Source organism: Macaca mulatta, chromosome 2 (assembly GCF_049350105.2).
Source record: "Macaca mulatta isolate MMU2019108-1 chromosome 2, T2T-MMU8v2.0, whole genome shotgun sequence".
In the NCBI taxonomy this organism is placed as follows: Eukaryota; Metazoa; Chordata; class Mammalia; order Primates; family Cercopithecidae; genus Macaca; species Macaca mulatta.
Window position 1 is genome coordinate 78,064,103 of NC_133407.1, and position 22,725 is coordinate 78,086,827.

At 34.2% G+C, this 22,725-nt stretch overlaps 1 pseudogene; it reads left to right on the forward strand.

Moving 5' to 3' along the window:
• Positions 1–220: 220 nt before the first annotated feature.
• The window catches only part of LOC699539 (phosphoserine aminotransferase pseudogene), a 151,625-nt pseudogene continuing 129,120 nt past the window's right edge, over positions 221–22,725 (forward strand).

Here is a 22,725-nt window from a genome sequence, read left to right on the forward strand (position 1 = left end):
TTTTGTCTCATATTAAGGCAAGAATTAGTAGATTGGTAAAGTTAGTGTGCCATGTTGGGTCCTCTAGGAAGAAGAAGAATAAAGTGAATTGAATGTGAATGGGATTTGGTGTGAGTAATGCCTTGTAAAGTTAAAGGAAAGAAGGAGCAGAAGTTGGCAGGGAGAACTTTTACTTCAATGTAGATATGATAGTTGTGAAAAGAGAAGAGAAAGGGGAGACATGGTAGTAGAGAGCACCTTGGACTACAGCCTTTGTACCTCTAGTATTCCTGCTGAACTCAGACATTGTTTGGGAGCAGCCCAAAGAGAATATAACTTCAGTGCTGCAGTAGATCCTGAAGGCATGGAAGCTGGAAGTTTGTAAGTCTCAGAGTAGTTTCTCACTTGAAGGAGGTCCAGTGGCACACCTTAAAGGCCTTTTTTTTTTTTTTTTAGACAGAGTCTTTCTCTCTGTCACTTAGGATAGAGTGCAGTGGCATGATGTTGGCTCACTGCAACTTCTCCTCCCGGGTTCAAGCCATTTTCCTGCCTCAGCCTCCCAAGTAGCTGGGACTACAGGCGTGTGCCACCATGCATAAATAATCTTTGTATTTTTATTAGAGACAGGTTTTCACCATGTTGTCCAGGCTGGTCTCGAACTCCTGACCTCAAGTGATCTGCTCACCTTGGCCTCCTAAAGTGCTGTGATTGCAGGCATGCGCCACCACTCCCAGCCATAGCTAACTTCTAATACCCCTTGCACAGTACCAATCGACTCCACATATTTTTGGCAAACAGCTCCTGCAGGTTTACTGAGGCCCTCTCTTCAGAAAAGAAATCTAAAACAGAGAAGTTAATTGGACAAATTATAGTCACTTCCTCTAATACAGGCCTCAGAACTGAATCAGCTAATCATTCTTCTCCTTTCTCCATTATTCATTCTAAATACTCTCTTATTCTCAGAATTATCATCTCTTCAGATTTTTGTTGTGGTGGTGGTTTGTTTTTTTTTGTTTGTTTGTTTGGTTTTTCAGTAGTGTGACCCAAACTTGTATTCATGAGTGCCAAAGCCTTAGATATTCTTATGATTCTCAACGTGAGGGTGACTGCATTTACCTGTTCACTGCAACAATTAGGCAAGAGAGAATCAAGTGGTACACAGGCAAATCACTGGGGTTCTATCCTGACCTCCATTATGTGAAAATATCCAGATCCTCCTACAAATTCGGTTGTAAAAAGCAGGCTTCTCCTGTGAAGCTTGTCAAGATAGTGACTTCTTACCCAGTGGTTCCCGGATCCAAAGAGCTCAAAGTGCTCAGATATTTCAGGGTTTTCTATTCTGTGCCATTCATCTATGTGTCTATTTTTATATCAGTACCATGCTGTTTTAGTTACTATAGCCTTGTATAATTTGAAGTTAGGTCATGTGATGCTGCTGTCTTCGTTCTTTTTGCTTAAGATTGTTTTGGCTCTCCAGGCTCTTTTTTTGGTGTCATATCAACTTTAGGATTTTTTTTTCCCTAATTCTGTGAAGAATGGCATTGATAGTTTTGTCAGAATTGTGTTGTATTTGCAGATAGTTTTGGGCAATTGGGTAATTTTGCCAATATTGATTTATCTAATCCATGAGAATGGGATGTTTTTCCTTTTGTTTGTGTCACCTATTAATTCTTTTATTATTATTTTGTTGTTATCCTTGTAGACATCTTTCACTTTCTTGGATAAATGAATTCTTAGGTATATATTTAGTGTGTGGCTATTGTAAATGAGATTAAGTTCTTGAAATTGTTCCCAATTTGACTGTTACTGGTGTATACAAATGCTATTGATTTTTGTGAAAAGGCCTTGCATACTTAAATTTGACCGAAGTCATTTTTCATGTCTAGGAGTCTTCTGGAGGAATCATTTTGGTTTTCTAAAGTCATTTCGTCAGTGAACAGAGATAATTCAACTTCCTCTTTTACAACGTGGAAGCCACATACCTACAACCAACAGATCTTTGACAAAGTTAAAAAAGATAAACAAGTGGGAAAGGACACTGTATTCAATAAGTGGTGCTGGTAAAATTGGCTAGCTATCTGCAGAAGAATAAAACTGGACCTTTACCTCTCACTATATACAAAAATTAACTCAAGATGGATAAAGAATTTAAATGTAAGATGGGAAAGTATAAAAGTCCTAGAAGGAAACCTAGACAAAACTCTTCTGGACATTGCCCTAAGGAAATAATTTCAGCTTAACATAAAAGCAAATGCAACAGAAACAAAATTAGATAAATTGAATTTAATTAAGCTAAAAAGCTTTTGTACATCAACAGAAATAATCAGTAGAGTAAACAGACACCCTAAAGAATGGGAGAAACATTTTTAATTTATGCCTCCAGCACAGGACCAATATCCAGAATCTACAAGGAATTCAAACACGTCAACAAGGGAAAAGCAAATGACCCCATTAAAAAATGAGCAGAGGACTTGAACAGATATTTCTCAAAAGAAGATATACAAGCAGCCAACAAACATATGAAAAAAATGCTAACTATTACTGTAACTTATCAACAGGGAAATGCAAATGGAAACTACAATAAGACATAATCCTACACCAGTCATCATGGTTATTGTTAAAAAGTCAAAAGCACCAGATTTTGTCAAGGCTGTGGAGAAAAGTATAGACCTATACACTGTTAGAGGGAATGTAAATTAGTTCTGCCCCTCTGGAAAACAGTATAAAATTTTTCAAAGAATCAAAAATAGTAGGACCATTCAACTCAGCACTCCCACTACTGGGTAACTAAAGAGAAAAAAAATCATTTTATTAAAAAGAAAAAAACACTCATGTCTATGTTTATCACAGGACTATTCATAATAGCAAAGTCATGGAATCAACCTAAGTGTCCATCAAGAGTTGATTGGAAACAGTAAATATGGTATATATACACCATGGAATTCTATTTTATCATAAAACACAATAAAATTATGTCCTTTGGAGCAACACTGATGGAGCTGAAGGCCGTTATCTTTAGTGAAATAACTCTGAAAAAGAAAATCAAATACCACATGTTCTCACTTGTAAGTAGGAACTAAACAATAGGTACACATGAGTATAAAGATGACAGCAATAGACACTGGAGACTCCAAAGTGGGAAGATTAGGATGTGATGAGGTTCAAACATTATCTACTCGGTACAGTGGTCACTATAGGTACACTAGAAGCCCCAAATCCACCATTACACCACATATCCATATAACAAACTTGCACACATACCCTCAAATCTACAATAAAATAAATTTAAAATAATAAAAAAATCACAAAGTGCTAAAATAATAGCTGTAATTTGAACTTCAGTGGAACTCTTGTTATGTTACCAGGCAAGAATATGGCCTTTGTGGAAACCAGGACTCAACCAGAGTTTCATGGACAGGGAAACAAAGTTCTCTAGTAGGTCATCGGTAGGGATGATAAGTAGGATGATTATTCTTCGCATTTTGGTTACCAGAATCATGTATCCTTTCTATTGTGGATTCACACTGAGTCTGTGTTTTAGTGTATGTATCCTAAGGTACAGTAATTTCTCCTTTTTTGATATTTCCTCTGAGTTAGCACTTCATCTGCATTGTCAGTAAGACATTCCAATGAGTTATCAGGCTGGTTGCTTCTTTATAGTATGTCATGTGATGCAATCAGTAGTTCACAGGTCATGGTCTCACTCTGTGAAGTGTGTTTCTTGGTTGGATGCTATGGTCTTTGAGATTTTATAGCTATTAGTAAGACATTTGGTAAGTGTGATGGTTAATATTGAGTGTTAACTTGATTGGATTAGAGGATGCAAAGTATTGTTCCTGGGCGTCTGTTGAGGATGTTGCCAAAGGATATTAAACATTTGAGTCAGTGGACTGGGAAAGGCAGACCCACTCTTAATCTGGGTGGGCACCATCTAATCAGCTGCCAGTGTGCCTAGGATAAAAGCAGAGAGGGCAACATGGAAGTACTAGACTGGCTGAGTCTACTAGTTTCCATCTTTCTCCCATGTTGGATGCTTCCTGCCCTTGAACATCAGACTCCAAGTTCTTTAGTTTTTGGACCCTTGGGCTTACACCAGTTGTTTGCCAGGAACTCTCTGGCTTTGGGGTACAGACTGAAGGCTGTACTGTTGACTTCCCTAATTTTGAGGTGTTAGAACTCAGACTTGCTTCCTTGCTCCTCAGCTTGCAAATGGCCTGTTGTGGGACTTCACTTTGTGATTATGTGAACCAATACTAATACTCCTTAATAAATTCCCTTTCATATACACATCTATCCTATTAGTCCTGTCTCTCTAGAGAACTCTGACTAATACAGTAAGCTCCCATTTAGAGATGCTAGATGAGACTTTACAGATAAGGAAAGAAAACCCAACCTCAGAAAATATATTTATCCCTGTGACCATGAACTCATAGCCCTTCCAGTTCAGAAAAGGACCAAAGTAATCAACTTACAACCAAATGGCTGTTTTCTTTCCATGAATGATAGTGACAAACCAGGGGCTCAGTGTGGGTCTCTGCTACTGACAAAATAGACATTCATAGGAGAAAATAGCTACATTGGGATCTGTAGGTGGGAATTTATGCTTTGGGGCCCAAGTGTAGCCCCTATATCTGTCACTGTGACTAGATCATTCATGTGCTCATCATTCTAGTCTCGCTAATGATGAAGGCCGGTTAGTAACGAGGAGGCAATTCATTTTATATACTTGGTATCTCATTGCATCTATAATAAACATACATTAACATGTAATTAAAATGTTCATAATTCTTAATGAAATGTTTTATGCTCATTTAAATGATTCTACTCTAGACTTATTTTTCTTAGATCTTTTTCTCATTTCAGAACCTGAAAGAAGACTAAGCCATCAAACACAGTCCAGAGATCCATATATATTCTTACCTCAGAGCACTTTTTTTGGCAGTATGGTGAGTTTTATAGAGGACTGAGATACATGCATTCTGGTCCTGTTTGGGCTCAATACTATATACACCATTTTGATCTTATGATGGACTAATGCTCTGCCGATCTATCTTTATTTCTTCATAGGTCCAATAAAACTCGCCTTCTAAAGGAGCAGCCCCAAATTCCCAGGCATTTAGTAAGAATAAAGAGAAGCATTTGTCTCTGTGAGAGACCTAGACCTGTAATGTACCAGAGGCTGTTTCTTAAAAAACATACAATATAACAGTAAAGTGGAATTTTCAGTCCTACTTAAATCTGGCAGGCACCTATTTCACAGAGAATATGGGCAATAGCAGTATTCCTAGTTGTAGAATGCATTCACTCCAAAATGTAGAGAAGTTCATGAGGCATTATGGTCTTTTTGCAGTAGGTAATGCAAGATACAGCAATGTATTTTTTTTTACATTGGAGGAAATGTCTTGGCATGTTCTGCTTAATGGATCGGTAAACATTTGTAGAAGTTGAGGATCCTTTCATCTTAAAAGGTTTATCGGCTACCTTCTGGAGTACATGTAGCTTGCCCAAAGTGTCTGGCAAGCTAGACAACTCATGTTTATTGGGCTTAATCAGCATGATGTCATTGATGTAACGGATTAATATGATGTTCGATGGATATTTCAGATAGTCTAAAGCACTTTGAATTATATTATGACAGAAGACAGGAGTGTTCACCTAGGCCTGGGTAAAACTGTATATGAATATTACTGTAGTATCCAGGTGGATATAAAATGGTTTGGATCTTCTTTCCTGATTGCAATGAAAATAAGTGTATTTGCCAAACAAATGACTGCATACTATGCATCTGAGCTTGTATTAATCTCTAGAAACAATATAGATGACTAGTATGACTGCTGCAACTGGGGCTACTTGTATGAGTTACAGTGATCTCCAAGAACCATCTGATTTCAGCTGAGGGCATACTAGTTAATTAAAGGGAGCTACAATTAGGACCACCATGCCTGAATCCTTTGGAACTTCAAGAATTGCACCATTGTTTGAGTTTATTCTCTCTCTCTCTGCCACTGCTTCCTCAAGGAATGTTGTTCTGATTTATTGTCTTGGCTTGTAAGGGACAATTTTGGAGGCTTTCACTTGAGCTTTCCTCAATTATAGCTCTACTTTTCAGGCCAAGGACCCTATTTAGCAGTTACTGATTTTGTCTTAATTGTAACACTCAGGGAATGAAAAATGCTGTGGAAATTTAAGTGTTTACTATCTTCCTTCTACATATCTCCACTCAAATATGGGGTTTTAATGGCACTTTGTCCTTCCAGATGTAAATCCCAATTTATGACCCTATGTCCAAAAGTCCTCATATACCTGAGTGCTTACATTCACACAGTGTACAGTCACTTGGGTAAATGTTCATAGACCCTTATGGAGAAGAACTGAAGGAATGATTAAATACTTGCTTAAGTCAATGGATTCTGGATCTGAACATTGGCTCATGTCTAGTAACTGATGAAGAGATCACAAGATTTTATTGGGAAAGCCACCCAAATACTCTTGTTTCTTCTGCTTGTAAATATTGAACAACATCTTCATTCACTATCTATTTTTCTCTTAGGAAACAATAACAGTAACATATTCTTCTATTAACTAACTCATCAACTCATTAATAAAGTCCCCTGTACTACCCTTCTGATCTGGCTGAACTTTACAGCAATTTGTGACTCCCTGGCTTTAAGAAACAACACCTGGCCTCTATTCCTCTAGCAATCCATAATTTCCTTCACTATTGACAGACAAGCTCTGTGGCGAAATTGTCTACCATTATCAGCAACAGTCTGTAGAAGAGAGTCGCTTTTTAGCAAGACCAGTGTTCCTTTCATCAGTACAACTATTAAGTCTGGCTAAAGGCGAAGGACTCTGGGTCTTTCCATGGAACAATGTCCTTTAGCAGTTCTTCTGACCTTACATTATGTAATCATTTTATGAACACTCCCCTGAATCCTTTTATTTCTTTTATCTACCATCTGCCACAGTAACTGAGGTACTTCAGCTTTACTTAATACAAGCCATCAGCTTCTCCAAGGTTTCATTTACAGCTTTTTTGAAATATTTTTACTTAATTTACAAATAAAAATTTCATATATTTAAGGTATACAACTTGATATTTTTATATGCATATACACTGTGAAATGATTAACATAATCTAGCTCTTTACTACATCCATCATCTCACCTTTTCTTTCTTTTTTGTGAGAAGAAGACTAAAAGACTTTAGCAAATTTCAAGTTTACAATACAGTATTAACTATAGTCACATTGTTGTACATTAAATCATCATAAATTATTCATCTTGCATAACTGAAACTTTGTACCCTTTGACCAGTCTATTTTCATTTCTCTGACCCCCAATCCATGATAACGAGCATTCTACTCTTTCTATGAGTTTTACTATTTTAGATTTCACATGGAAGTGAAATCATGCAGTATTTTTCCACCCTAACAAAAGAAAATTCTGCCATTTATGAAAACATGGAAGAGCCTGGAGGACATTAAACTAAGTGAAATAAACCAGGCACAAAAAGACAAATACGATCTCCAGGTTTTAAAAAGTCACCCTAGCAACTAGTTTGCATATTCCCCTGGGATCCCTGCCAGGGTATTAAATCTTGTGTTCCATAAAAGTGACCCTAAGTCAATGAATTCTTACCTATTTAGCTTACATTCCAGATCCCTTGAAATAGAGCAGTAATGTCCAGGTGGTATTTCTGAACCATTGCAAAAACCAGCAAGGTCAGAGCAGCAACCAAGGGGGCTTTTACGGACAGAAGATTGCAGAGTTATTTAACAAACCATGGTGTTGCTAGGAATAAAATCCAGTATCAGGGCTACTCCGTTGGATCCTGTTACATACTAGCTCATTTTGCAGCTCCCAGGGTTGTAATTTTCTTCCTCTTATATCAGACTTTGCATATTGCCAGACTGGTTATGATGGGATTTAACTATGATTAGCAGCCCAGATTAGCTCCTGAGGGTTCACCTATTAGCTTTGGGGGTGAATATCTCTGCAGGTTTTTCTCAAACAAATATACTAGCTCTTTATAAGGTAAGATAGGATACCTCTGTAGGTTTTGAGGGTTTAGAGGAGTCTGAGAAGGTTTAATGATCTTCTCAGGAAATCCACCCTGATGACTGTTAGTCATTCCTTCCCTGTATTAGGTAAAAAGATTTTCCTTGGCTGAGAATTATGTTCTCAGTGGGACAACTTTATGGCCTCCATATTAGGTTGCATTGTAATAAAAGGTTGCTCTCTTCGTCAAGATGCATTAATATTAAAGATTCAATATTATTTACCTTAAAAGTTTACATGTACACATAAAAAATACACAGACACATATTTCGAGGTTCATGAAAAGGATAACTAAGGATTGATGGGCACTGGTGAATTTAATGCGTAAGGAGTTTTCTTTTTTCTCTTCTCACCACAGAAAACCATGATTTTCCCAGGCCTAATTTTAATCTATTTATTGTCTGATAGGAGAAAAAGTAGAATTAATGCTACAAGTTTAATGCATCAAAAAAGTGTCTATGACCAGATTAAATAAAATAATGTTTTCATTTTTGTAGTTTTTTAAAAAATATATTTATCTTTACTTTACATTCATGGGGTACATGCACGGGTTTGTTACAAGGGTATGTTGTGTGATGCTGATGTTTGGGCTTCTATTTACCCTGTCACCCAAACAGTGAACTTAGGACCCAACACTATATCCAACTTCTTTAGTCATTGTATTCCTCCATCCCTCCCCACATATGGAGTCCTCAGTGTCTACTGTTCCCATCTGGATGTCATGTGAACCTAATATTTAGAACTTGTGAGAACTTGTGAGAATATGCAATATTTTGTCTTCTGTTTAGATGTTAATTCATTTAGGATAATGTTCTCCAGATGTATCCATGTTGCTGCAAAGAACATGATTTCATTATCTTCTATGGGTGCATATTATTCCATGATATATAGTACCACATTTTAAAAAATTCAAATCCACCATTAACAGGCAATTAAGCTGATTTCATGTCTACACTCTTGTGAATAGTGCTGTGAAAAAAAATATACAAATGGAGGGTTTTTTTTTAATATAGTGGCTTATTATCTTTTGAGTATGTATCCAGTAGTGGGATTTTTGGGTTGAAAAGTAGTTCACTTTAAGTTCTTTGAGAAATCACCAAACTGCTTTCCACTGGGGCTGAACCAAATTACGTTATCACCAGCAGTGTATAAGTGTTCCTTTCTCTATGCAACCTCACCAGCATGTTTTAGTTTTTGATTTTTTAATAGCCGTTCTGACTGGTATGAGATGGTGTCTCCTTGTAGTTTTGATTTTCTTTTCTCTGATGATCGGGGACGATGAGCAGCTTTTCATGTTTGTTGGCCACATATATGTTTCCTTTTAAGAAATGTCTGTTCATATTCTTTACCCATTTTTTATTGGGGTTATTTGTTTTATTGTTGTTGATTTGTTTACATTCCTTATGGATTGTGAATATTAGACCATCGTTGGATTAGTTTTTTGCAAATAAATTCTTACATCCTGTAAGTTGATTATTTACTCCATTGATAGTCTCTTTTGCCATACAGCTCTTTAATTTAATTAGGCTTCACTTGTTAATTTTTTGTTATTGCTGCAATTGCTGTTTTAAAGACTTAGACATAAATTATTTGCCAAGACTGATATTAAGAAGGGTATTTACAAGTATTTTTTTTCTAGCATTCTCATAGTTTGAGGTCTTACATTTAGATAATTAATTCACCTTGAGTTAATTTTTGTATATTGTCAGAGGTAGGAGTCCAGTTTCTTCCTTCTGGATATCATTAGCCAGTTTTTCCAATAGAATTTATTGAATAGAGGATTCTTTCGCAATCACTGATTTTTGTCAACTTTGTCAAAGGTCAGTTGATTGTAGGTGTATGGCTTTATTTCTGGGTTCTCTATTCCATTCCATCTATGTGTCTATTTTTGTACTAGTACCATGGTGTTTTGGTTATACTACACCTTGAGTTCAGGTAATGTGATTCCTTCATCTTCGCTCTTTTTGCTTAAGATTGTTTCGGATATTTGGGCTCTTTCTGGTTTCATATAAATTTTAGACTACTTTTTTCTAATTCTATAAAAAATGCTGTTGGTAATTTAATAGAAATACTTTTGAATGAATCGATTGCTCTGGGCAGTATGGACATTTTAGCAATATTGATTTTTTTTAATCCATGAGCATGGAATGGTTTTCCGTTTTTTTGTGTCATCTATCATTTATTTCAGCAGTATTCTGCAGTTCTCTTTGTAGAGATCTTTCACCTTCTTGATCTTGGTTAGATGTATTTCTAGGAGTTTTTTTGTTTGTTTGTTTTTTCTATTGTAATGCAATCATGTTCTTGATTTGTCTCTCATCTTGAATGTTACAGATGTTTAGAAATGCTATTGATTTTGTATCCTGAAACTTTGCTGAAGTTATTTATCAGGTCTAGGAGTCTTTTGACAAAGTTTTTAGGCTTCTCTAGGCATAGAATCATATTATCAGTGAAGACAGATAATTTGACTTCCTCTTTTTCTTTTTGGATGTCTATTTCTTTCCCTTGCCTGATTTTGCTCTAAGATTTCTGGTATTATGTTGAACAGGGGTGCTGAGAGTGTAAATCCTTTTCTTAATCCAGTTCTCGGGGGGAATGCTGTAACTTTTCCCCATTTGGTATAATGTTGGCTGTGGGTTTGTCAGATGGCTCTTATTATTTGAGGTATATCCCTCTGATGCTTAGTCAGTTGAGGGTTTTTATCATGAAGCGATTTTGGATTTTATCAAGTGCTTTTTCTGCATCTACTGAGACGCTTGTATTTTTTTTTATTTTAATTCTGTTTATGTGGTGACTCACATTTATTGATTTGCATATGTTCAACTAATCTTGCAGGCCAGAAATAAAGTCCACTTGATTATGGTGAATTAACATTCTGATGTGCTGCTGGATTTAGTTTGCTAGTATTTTCTTGAAGTTTTTTGCATCTGTGTTTACCAAGGATATTGGCCTATAGTTTCCTTTTTTTGTTGTGGCTTTGCCAGATTTGGGTGTCAGGAAGATAGTGGTTCCAAAGAATGACTTAGAGAGGAATTCTTCCTCCTCATTTTTTGGAATATTTTCAGTAGGGTTTGTACCAGCTCTTCTTTGTCATTTTTGATTGTGCTTATTTGGATTTTGGTCTCAGTTTCATTTAGTCCTTCTCTGACTTAATTACTCATTTCCTTCTGCTATCTTTGGAATTAGCTTTCTCTTGTTTATCTAGTTCCTTTAGTTATGATGGTATAATGTTACTGCTCTATCTTCTTGACATAGGTGCTTAGTGTTGTAGATGTTCTTAACACTGCTTTAGCTGTATACAAGAGTTTGAATATGTAGTGCCTCTATTTTCATTCATTTCATGGATTTTTAAAGTTTCCTCTTTTATTTTGTTGCTTATCCAAAAGTCATTCAGGAGCAAGTGGTTTAGTTTCCATGTACTTGTGTGGTTTTGAAAGTGCCTCTGGGTATTAATTTATATTTTTATTCCACTGCAGTCCAAAGAGATGTTTGGCATAATTTTGATTTTTTGAATGTATTGGAACTTGATTTATGACTGAGCATGTGATAAGTCTTAGAGTGTGCTCTGTATGCAGATGAGAAGAATGTACATTATGTGTTTGTTAGATGGAATAGTCTGTAGATGTCTATTAGGTCCAATTGATCTAGCATCAAATTTGAGTCCAGAATTTATTTGTTGATTTTCTGCCATCAGAATCTTTCTAATACTGTCAATGATGTGTTTAAGTTTTCCACTATTATTGTGTGTCTGTATAAGTCTTTCCCTGGTCTTAAAGTAATTGTTTTATGAATCTGGTTGTTCCAATATTGAATGAGTATATTTAGGATAGTTAAATCTACTGGGTGAATTGAATCCTTTATCTTTATTTAATACTCTTTTTGGCTTCCAAAAAACTATTGTTGGTTTAAAATATGTTTTATCTGATGCAAGAATAGTGATCCTGCTCCCTTCTTTTCCCATTCAAGTTATACATACTTTTTATGTTTTTATCTTGAGCCTATGAGAGTCATTACATATGAGATGTGTCTCTCAAAGAAGGCAGAAGGATCAGTCTTTTTTTCTTAATCCCATTTGCCACTCTATGTTATTTCAGTGGAGAATTTAGACAATTTACTTTAAAAATTAATATTGATATGCGAGGTTTTAGTCCTGTCTTAGTGTTGTTTGCTAATTGCTTTCTAGTCTTGATTGTGCAGTAGTGCGATCAAGAGTCTGTGGACTGTGTGCTATACATGTGCTCTGCGACAAGTTTCATTCTTTCATTTCATGTTTAGAATGCCCTAAGCAACTCTTTTATGGGCTGTTTACTGGTGACAAATTCCCTTAATGATAGTTTGCCTGGGAAAGACTTTATTTCTTCTTTGCTTATGAAGGTTAGTTTGGTGGGATAGGACATTCTTGGCTTTTATTTCTTGCCTTCAATAATGCTAAAAATGGGCCTCCAATCTATTCTGGCTTGTAAAGTTTCGGCTGAGAAGCCCGTTGTTAGTCTGATGGATTTTCCTTTATAGGTAATATAGTCCTCCTCTCTAGCTGCCTTTAAGATATTTTTTCTTTCATACTGACCTTGGATAGTCTGATGACGATGTGTCTTGAGGATGGTTGTCTTGCATATTATCCCACAGTAGTTCTCTGTATTTCTGTATCTTTCTGTCAACCTCTCTACCAAGATGGGGGAAATTTTCCTGAATTTTATCCTCATGTATGTTTTTCAATTTGATTTCTTTCTCTTCTCTCTCAGGAATTCCAATAAATCATAGATTTGTTTGCCCCATCTAATCCCATATTTCTTTAAGGTTTTGTTTTTCTTAATTGTGATTTTTTAAAAAAATTTTTGTCTAACTGTGTTGATTTTAAGGACCATTCTTGGAACTCTTAAATTCTTTCATCTGTTTGGTCTAGTCTGTTGTTAAGGTTTCCAATTATATTTTGAAATTCCTGTAATGAATTTTTCAGTTCCAGAATTTCTGTTCAGTTCTGTCTTCATATAGTTGTGTCATCTTCCAAATCCTGGATTTTTTTTTTTTCCCATTTCCTTGATGTTGGATTACAACTTTCTCTTGGATTTCATTTATTATTCTTGCCATCCACATTCTAAGTTTTATATATGTCATTTAGATATTTTATTCTGGTTAATATTCATTGTTAGGGAGCTACTGGGGTCCTTTGGAGGTGACAAAACTCTGACTTTTTGTATTGTTGGAGTTCTTGCACTGATTCTCAAACGAGGGAGCTGGTGCTTCCTTTTTTGAATTTGCTATTGCTTTGATTTTTTATTGTTTATTCTTTCTTCCCTCAGGGGCATGACTGCGGTGTATTTTGTGAATGTTCAATTGGCATCATTTCTGAGTGCTTTCACAGGTACAAGGCTCTGTGCAGGGTCCTCGGTTTCAGATGGCTTTCTCAAGATTGCTTGGTGTAGCGGTGGTATAATTCAGTCTGATTTCCAGTAGATGGCGCTTCAGAGTAAGAGCCGGCAGGTAGGCTCTTACTCGGTTTGTCTTCTGCAGCAATAGAGTAAAGGGAGAAGCACGAAAAATATTCGTCCCCAGCTACGTTGGTCTTCGGCAGGGGTGGAACGCTGGAGAAGCCTGCGAAGCACCTCTTTCAGCCCATGCTCTCTGGGCCCCAGTGGAAGAGCTGCTACCGTCTTCAGCAGTTACTGGGGACAGCGGGGAGTGGGCAAGAGATGACCCCGACTACAAGTCCTTACTGTGGCCTTATTTTCTCTGTCAGTGACTGGCACCACATTCACATTTCCTTTGACCCAAGGGTGGCTTTGTCAGTCTGTGCTACCCTCTTGTTAGTGGCAGTCCACACCAAAGGTTAGATATCTAAGAGAGTAGATTTCACCTCCTACCCCCTTCTTAGAGCTGATGGGACACCATCCCCAAACTGACCAAGGGGGCTGACTGGGGCACTCCACAACGAAACACACAGACTGGATCCAGGTTGCTAAGTTGTCACTAGTTATAAGCCATACCACTCAGAAGAAGCCTAGGTTTCAGCAACTTTACTTCTGCTCAAGTTCTGCAATGGGAGAGAGCTTAATCCCAGCACCTGTTTCTGTTGTGCTCTCCACATTAACTGCTGAATTCGGACTGTGGGGCTCTTACCCTACCCAGAGCAAGCACTCCAATCTCCGGCCTTAGACTGGCCGGGCCAATGTCTGCAGTGGCCATGGTTGTCAGGTTGTCAAACAATGACTGACTTTTTTGAGCTCTGATTGAAGATTGCCTCCTCCTCTCAGTTCTGGGTCTGAGAAAATGCCTGAACTTTTGCCAGTGTCTTTTCTTCTCTGTGTCTCTTTGTGTCTCCCCGATCTATCCCCTGGGCTTGGGAGAAACAGATACTCTCCCTTGGCCTGGGTTACAAAGATCACTACTGAAAAGATGATACACAGAGGGAGAATAGCTACCCCTCTCAGATATTGAGGCTTCACCCATTTTATCAGCCAAACATCATCGTGAGAACTACTTGCACACCTTCTTCTCCCCCGTGTCTGGCGTGTCCTTCACTCTTCCAGTGAATTCCCACTTTCCTTTTTGATTTAAAGCTCACTGAGTTGAATTGTTTTGCCATTTCTACGTGGCTGAGGTATGTTGACGGCCTCTAATCTGTCATCTTGGAAACAAACAAACGAAATAACCTAAAGTTCTGTAGTGAGTTTTAATAATGATTTGTTTGCAGCATCCAGTGATAAAAGTTTAACTTATTGGAAATAATTTACGTGAAATAATCACTGATATGCAGAAATTAGGAGTATTTAAGGAGTTGAAACATAATGTCTACTGATATTTTGCATGCCAAAGTTTCTGAGAAATATGTGTCTGCAATGTTCTCCATTCTTTGGCAAAACGTAAGTTCCCATTAGTTAGGAAGTACCTATTTGTTATTTCTTTAATCATATGTAATACTAATTGGTAAAAATATGATTTACTAATATAATAGAATGACGTGTTTAAAATCATATAAACAGATTTGAAATATTATGATTAACAGAAAATCATATTGTTATATGAGTTATTTCATTCACTTTTTTGTAAATTTGTTTACTACATCATAAATATAAGCCAATTAAAATTGGACACTAAAAAACGGGAGCATAAAACATCATTAGAGATATAACCATAATCCAATTATATTAATATCATTATAATGTAAATATCTCCTATTATAGCATTATACTATAATTATATAAATTTCAGAGCTGAATGTTTCTTAAGTGAGCTGATAGAAAGTGAAAAACAAAGAAACCAAAGAGAAAAAACAAATGAATCAACAAATTTGGATGAATTAGACTCAAATGAGCCATCAGTTGATCCATTTCTCTGACAGACTTGCATTTCCTTCTTTTATTTTGTAGCACTATTGATGGCCTATTAGATGTTAGCAGAAAGACATTATGCCTTATTTATTATAAAATAAATATATATTTTTCAACCATATAAAATATTTGTTTTTAAATTACATATTTTATAGCTAGCACTATATTTGATAGGCTACGGAAAACCAGACATGCAAAAATTAAACAATAGTGATTTCTTCGAATAAAACAACATTTAAAACTATTTTTCTTTATTCAATAGTACATAAAATCAAAACTCCCTACCTCATCCCCATATAGTTAACAATATTTTTATGTATGAGATTATTTTCCGTAAGGTCAATCACATTATGACTAAAATAAAAATGACAGAATTAAGATGGATAGAAAACAGGACCTTCATATAAATTTATCTCTTGGATTGTTTAATGTTCATGATTTTTAGTGTCCATTTTTAATTATAATCAAAATAATTCTATAATTTTAGGTGAGACCAATAATAGGATATGACAGAAATAATAGATTGTAATGTTATTGAAATGTTAATATCTATTTTCATGGTATGAGTAAGCAGAGAATTTAATTTATAGTTAGGTTGTCCAGCTTATTTCTGGTCAGAAAAAAAAGACCATGAAGAGCAATAATTTTTGTCATGAAAACATAAAATGTATGTGGGATGGTTTTAAGCTTTAGAACCTGATAACTTATTTGCAAAGACCCATTTCCAAGCTGATTTGTATTTATATGTACGCTCCTTTTCTGCAAAAGTTTTAAGGCTGCTGGCTTATCATAAAAGTTATAGAAAATGAGATAGTAAAACAAAAATAGAAAATCATAGTCAAAGGAGAAAATAGCACACTCACACAACATACATCTCAATGCCTTTTTAATGCATGAGCTTCAAATGTGTCTCTAAGTTTCACAGAAAAAAGACACAAAAGGATAACTTAAGCAGTTATCCAGTTTTCATTTTTTGTAGAGATGATGAATACCAGCTCATTAGGAGAAAAACTATCATTGAAATTTTGAATCGTATTTTTCATCTGCAGCATTATGTAAAGGAAGAGTGATGTAAGGATAGGGTATATCCTTAATACTTTCAGAAAATGTAAATCATCTTCACCTAGTATTTTTTATTTTCTTCTAACAATATTAGGTAAATGTTGAGAAAATGGCATTAATATGTAAATACATAAAGAGCATGACTTCTGTTACTCCTTACTGATCTGTTGTAGGAGCATAGAAAACCTTAAGATCTGGAAAACCTTTATTTTCATAAATACTGGTTAAGTAATTTGTGTGTGTGTGTGAAGGATCCAGAATGCTGAGCTACTTATTTTAAGATAGGGGGAAAGTCAGTGTTAGACTAGACTGACTGTTAGAAAGAAAAGTCAAATTTATTTATTTGGTTCCTCTGAGACATGTACCCTTTTAACAATTACAGACCTGCAGGTAATTTACTCAATTTCCTGGGAACATTTTGTAACTTGTTTTTAAATTACAGATACAGATATAAGAAAGAAGGTAACGGTTCAGATGAAGAGACAGGCAAATTGTGAGAATGGAAGGAGCAAGTTGTAAGAAAAGAAAGGAGAAGAAAAATAAACTAATGCAAAGAGTAAAATGAGCAAGGACTGAAGAAAAATAAATAGATTTTGATAGCAAGTGAGGAGAAAAATAGTAAAAAAACAAATAAATGAATAATATGATTCACTTACTACTGTATTTCCAATGTACTGAGCAAATTCAGAGTAAATTTTATACCTAAACTTTCTAAGATAACGATTTCCCTGAAACAGTAGAAATAGGTCCAATAGACTTATTGCAATCATCAGACATAAATATAAAACAAACATGTTTAGTACAGCTGAAGTATTAGTATATAAGGTTAAAATTCTGAGAATAGAGCATGAATATTTTTTTAAATGGAATAAAAAAATAATGGTACAAAGTTTAAAAATCAATAATAGATTAGCTAGCAGATTAGACACAGTTAAAGAAAAAAATTAACACATTTATGAAAGATAAAATAAATTGTATAGAATACAGTTCACAAAAACAGAAAATATGGAAGAAGTTTACTGGAAGGATAGTGTGATATATTTTAACATGTTCTCAAATCAGCTTTAAACAGAGATATAGAAAGGGAAAGAAGAAATGCTCAAAAAGATAATGGTTGATTTTTTTTTTTCATTTTTGTTAAAAAAGGTATTAATCTTAAAATCCAGAGGCATTCAAAAGATCCAAGTCATCCAAAGCTGGTATCTAGGGACAAAGGAAAACATATATATCCTCACCAGTCATATGCACCATCCTATATTTCCCATTTACTCTTTTGTGAGGTCACTCCACTTTCCTGGTCTCTAGGCAATGCTTTCTATCATTGCTGCTTCCAATAAAACTGTATACAGCTATTGTAATTTGTGGCCTTTTATCTGGATGTAGTCTGGGCCCATTAGTCTTCCAATCTATCCCCTCTGTTTCTCCCTCATTCTGTAAATACCATTTTCCTTAGGTAAGTCTTCTATTAATGTATACTTCCTAGTTAAGTTGTATATTCCACAGATTCTGACTCCAGGTCTTCTCATTTCTAACTTCACTATCATTTGAAGATCAACTCTCTCTCTCTCCCATATGCGAGCTATGTTTTACCTCTCTTCTGAGAAACCGGATTCCTTGGGAAAAAATGAGGAGCCAGAATCTCTTAATCAGTCTCTGCCTAAATATGCCCTTCTTGATTTTTATAATGCCAAAGTTACCCTGTGTTGGTGTAGGTTCCCAGGATTTCTCTGGGAAATAATCTTAAATTTCTCCATATTGTTTTTTTTCTCATTTTCTTTGGTGTAGAATGTCTCATACCCCTTGTTTCTAGGAAGCACAAACAAGATCTAGAAAGAGAGAGCCTACATATGTGAGGTAATTAAGTAAAGCTCCATGATTCAGTCTTATTGTTAAAGAGGTTTCAAAGAGAAAAATAAGCGGATTCCCAAGAGAAAAACATAAGAAGAAATGTGACAAATATTTTCCATATGGGAGAAACGTTGGTGAGTTCATTGATCTCTCTTTGTTTCTTATTTAAGTGTATATTTAACATAGACTTCTTCTATTTGGAAGCTAACACAAATGAATTTCAAATTATCAGAAGTTTCATAAGAGATATGTGTAATAATTGTACCCTATGAATTGAAGTCAGTCACTAATATGATATAAATTAAGGCAAATATTTTAGGGAAAATATATTTTTATTAATTCATACATTTTATTATGTAATTCTTATACTTGATTAGGTTCTTAATATGTTACTAAGTGCTCTTCATAAATGTTTGATGTTTTCAAGAATTCATGAAATGGCATCTTGTTTACTTGATTTATTTATAATTTATTACTGATCTGAAAAAACATAGACATAATATTTTATGCTATCTCAAACCTACAATATTCTAAGTTTACAAAATATTAGCATAGATAGCAATTTACATATTATTACATAAAATGAGGTTTTTCATCATAATAAATCAAATTATATGAAATTTATGAATTATTTTATAAAAAACTAAGATATAATTAACGGAAAAAACTTGGTAAAGTAACAATTCAAATATATGAGAAACTAACCTTTTAGAAAATCTATGAAATTTAAAATTATTTAAAGTACTATTTATTAACACTCATAACCAGCAACTATTTTATGTATACCAAAATATTTTTATTTTTCAAGCATCTTAAGCTAATTATTGGGATATGACATTCTAATCTCAGAGACATTTTAAAAATTTCATAAAAATCACATTTTTGTTACTAAAACTGAAATCCCTGAATCCTGATCTGGCTTTAAGGTAATATTCATCATTTTCCTGTTTAACATTTTTTCTTTATAAAAAATGTATGTGATGTCTGAAATATTACTTACTAAATTCTAAGCAGTGTTATTTTATTACAAAGAATAACTATTTAGAGCCTAAAATAACTAATACATTCTTATCAGCTTCAAGAAACCTTATAACAAAACTGAAGTCCTATAATTTCAGATATAACTCCCCTTTCCAGCAACAAGAAAAATATCATTAAATGTTTACCACTGGTTTATTCTCTATATAATGAATGGATATTTTACAAGAAACACTTTGCCACCTACAAATTATGACTTCTTTTCATTGGGAGTAGGGCATTATAAGGGAGAAGGATGTGAAAAGGTAATGGGAGTATTGGAAAAGAGAATGAGTACGATGAGTAAGGAAGACAATAAAATACAATTTTGTAAGTGACATTTTATTATGCACATTACCACAATTCAATGGTTCTTGACATATTTTTCTTTATGGTAATAAAGTCACAGACTTTTATTTTTACAGAACTTTGTAATTCGTTTGATTCTCCATCTGAGAAGATTCCTGCTTGTATGGGAAAATGGATGTTTATACTCTGAATAACTACCTAGGGTGACTGTATTGAGACTAATATCTACTTACCACAGCCTCTGTTCTCAGGAATGCCAAAAAATATTCTACTTTAAAATAACAAAAAGGCATTTTTTTTAGGGTACAACACTAGAGATCCATATCAACTATCTAATATACTTGAAAGTTTAAAAATGCAAAAAGTAATTATTATTGTCATCAGTTCTCATGAGTATCGTTATGATGACACTGGGGATGAGATACTTATTTTCTCCAATAGTAGTATTCTCTCTCTCTCTCTCTGTGTGTGTCTGTGTGTGTGTGTGTGTGTGTGTGTGTGTGTACCTCTCCCTCTCTTCCCAAAGCTATGATTTTCATTCAGGTATAAAGTTCTGTGTTTCCAATTTCAATGGAAGTGTGTTCCAAATGAAAGGCCTGTAGGTTTAGAGACTGACTCTAAATACATCTAGTTTAATCTTTAACTTTAAATTTAAAACTTTATGAATTAATTGTGTGTACAACCTCAAAATGAATCATATTTAGCAAAGAAATTTCTTGTGTTCATCTGCATTTGATTTTCAGATTATCTGACTGATAGATAATACATCGTTTTTAAAAATTGAGCATATATGAAATATCATCTAAACTCAAAGAATCTAAAACACCGAATAAAATAATGCAATATTTTCTCTATTTTAAGCAATTCTATTATAAAGAATTGTCTTTATTAATTCTTTATAAGCTGTACATCATATTTTGTCTCTTTATTAGATTTCTTATAGTTTCTTAAATCTTAAATTGTGGGAATTATAATGTTAACTAATGTAAGATCTCAATTGCTTAATCCCAAATTTAGTGGAGAATATTGGCACATAGAAAACATAAATTTTATTTTCTATGTTCAAACACATTTTTTGATCTCAAATATTTTATCTGAAAAAAAATTGTAATACCTTTTGCACAACAAATTATAAGTGGATAAGTAAAATACTTAAACATATCAGATAATGTGAATGAAGGTAAGTTTCATTTTTTGATATTCAACTTTTGTTCTTAATTAACTTAAAAGTATTCCTTTTGTTTCTTAGATAAATATCTCAAACCTAAGAATCTTTTAAAATGTGCTTATAGTTTGATTAAGGCCTGTCAAAATTACTATTTTGTGTCTAAGGTTTTTATTTCCCCTCACTCACACTAGAAACTATCATTAATAATGGGAAGTACTGCATTTATATAACACAGATTATAAAGGTTATTAATTAGATTCCCAGCTTTTTATAAACATATGCCACAATCCAGAATATTCATCTCTTTAAACAAAATATTATTTTAAGATTCAATACTGCATATTCACTGTGATAATGTATATGCACTGACAAAAGCTCCTCATTTTGTAACAAGTATATGAATATAAAATATTTTAATAGTGTATTATACACATAACCGTATAAAAAGACGATATGTTTGCTATCTATATATTCAATTCTGACATTTTTTAGGAACAGATAAACTAGGAGGTCCAGTAACAAGTTTCCCTTTGGTTTTAGTCTCCCTTGCAATTAGTTGTGGCCAAAAGAGTAAGCCTTGGCCACTGACATACGGAGATAAGTGATGTAAGCCTTTTTCAGGACTATTCTAACACAACTTGACACATCTCATACTCTATATTGTCTTTGCAGTTCCCCCTACCTGCTGAATTGAGGATCACTCTCAGGGAGATATTGGAACACGAACTTAAAGAAGAAGCATAGTCTTCATTCATCAGTCAATGAATCCACAAAGGGCAATACATCAAGCAGCACAAACCTCTTCCCACCAGCAATTATAATTTAGTGAAAAATAAAATTATATTAAGCTCTTGATATTTTGGTGTTATCTGTTATGTAAGCTAGTTTTAACCTAACACGAATACAAATTATAAATTGTTTACCTTATTTGTATCTATGTTCCTTTCATGTTTTATGGTTTCAATGGACATTCCTTATTTGATCAATTATTCTAGAGGAAAGGGTAGCTATTTTGTGTTACGACTTATCTAAGAATATAGACAGTAGGGACATAGTTTACTATGAATATAATCATTTTTGGAGTGGTGGATGTAGTTGTGATTTTTTATTTTTCTCTTATGTTGACTAAATGGGTTACAATAGAGGAACATAAAAAAGCAGCATTTACTTCTGCGTGTCATTTGGTTTGCCTGATATTAAACACTTATTATTGTGTTCATTCTCATAGAAATCCACTTACATGTGAATAACCTGAGGTTTCCAGAAACTTTAAATAAATTGTAAATGGAGTGCCAGAGTGGAGTTACATAGAAGACTCAATTATATGGTCATTATAATCTATTCTGAAAATATAAAAGTTAAAGATACATAATACTATTTTACCATTTGTAGATTTTTAAAATGTGTTGTAATGATTTTGCTTGTAAAAATTTCCTTTCTTCTTTAGTTTTCTATTTTAACATATATAAAAGAGTTCTAGAAATTTTCTTTTTCTTATAATATTTGTAAAATATCTGCTCTTTAAATATCTTGCTGCTTTCTGCAAAACTTATCTGTTTTTAATTGCTGGCTGCCATTATTCAGCTGATAAACAGTTTCAGCATCATTTAGCTTGGTAAGCATTTGAGTTTTATTTATTTATTTATTTATTTTTGGTATTGGATAAAATGTGGAATTTGTAGAGCTCATTATGCAGAATGATTCATTTCATGGAAATTTCAATTTGCATTACTCATCTTTAATTTGCATCTAGCACAAGGACTTGAGAACATACACTGGATATATTCTGCAGGTCAGAGGCTACATTTTCAGTGATTATTTTAAAAGTTTTAATTAATATTCACATGAATAATAGATTCTCTTCACAAAATAGTATCCTAAGGGAAACTGACTAAAAATAATATTGGTACTCAGTTTCAATATCTAATTCCAGCTTAACACTTCATTTTTAGACAGC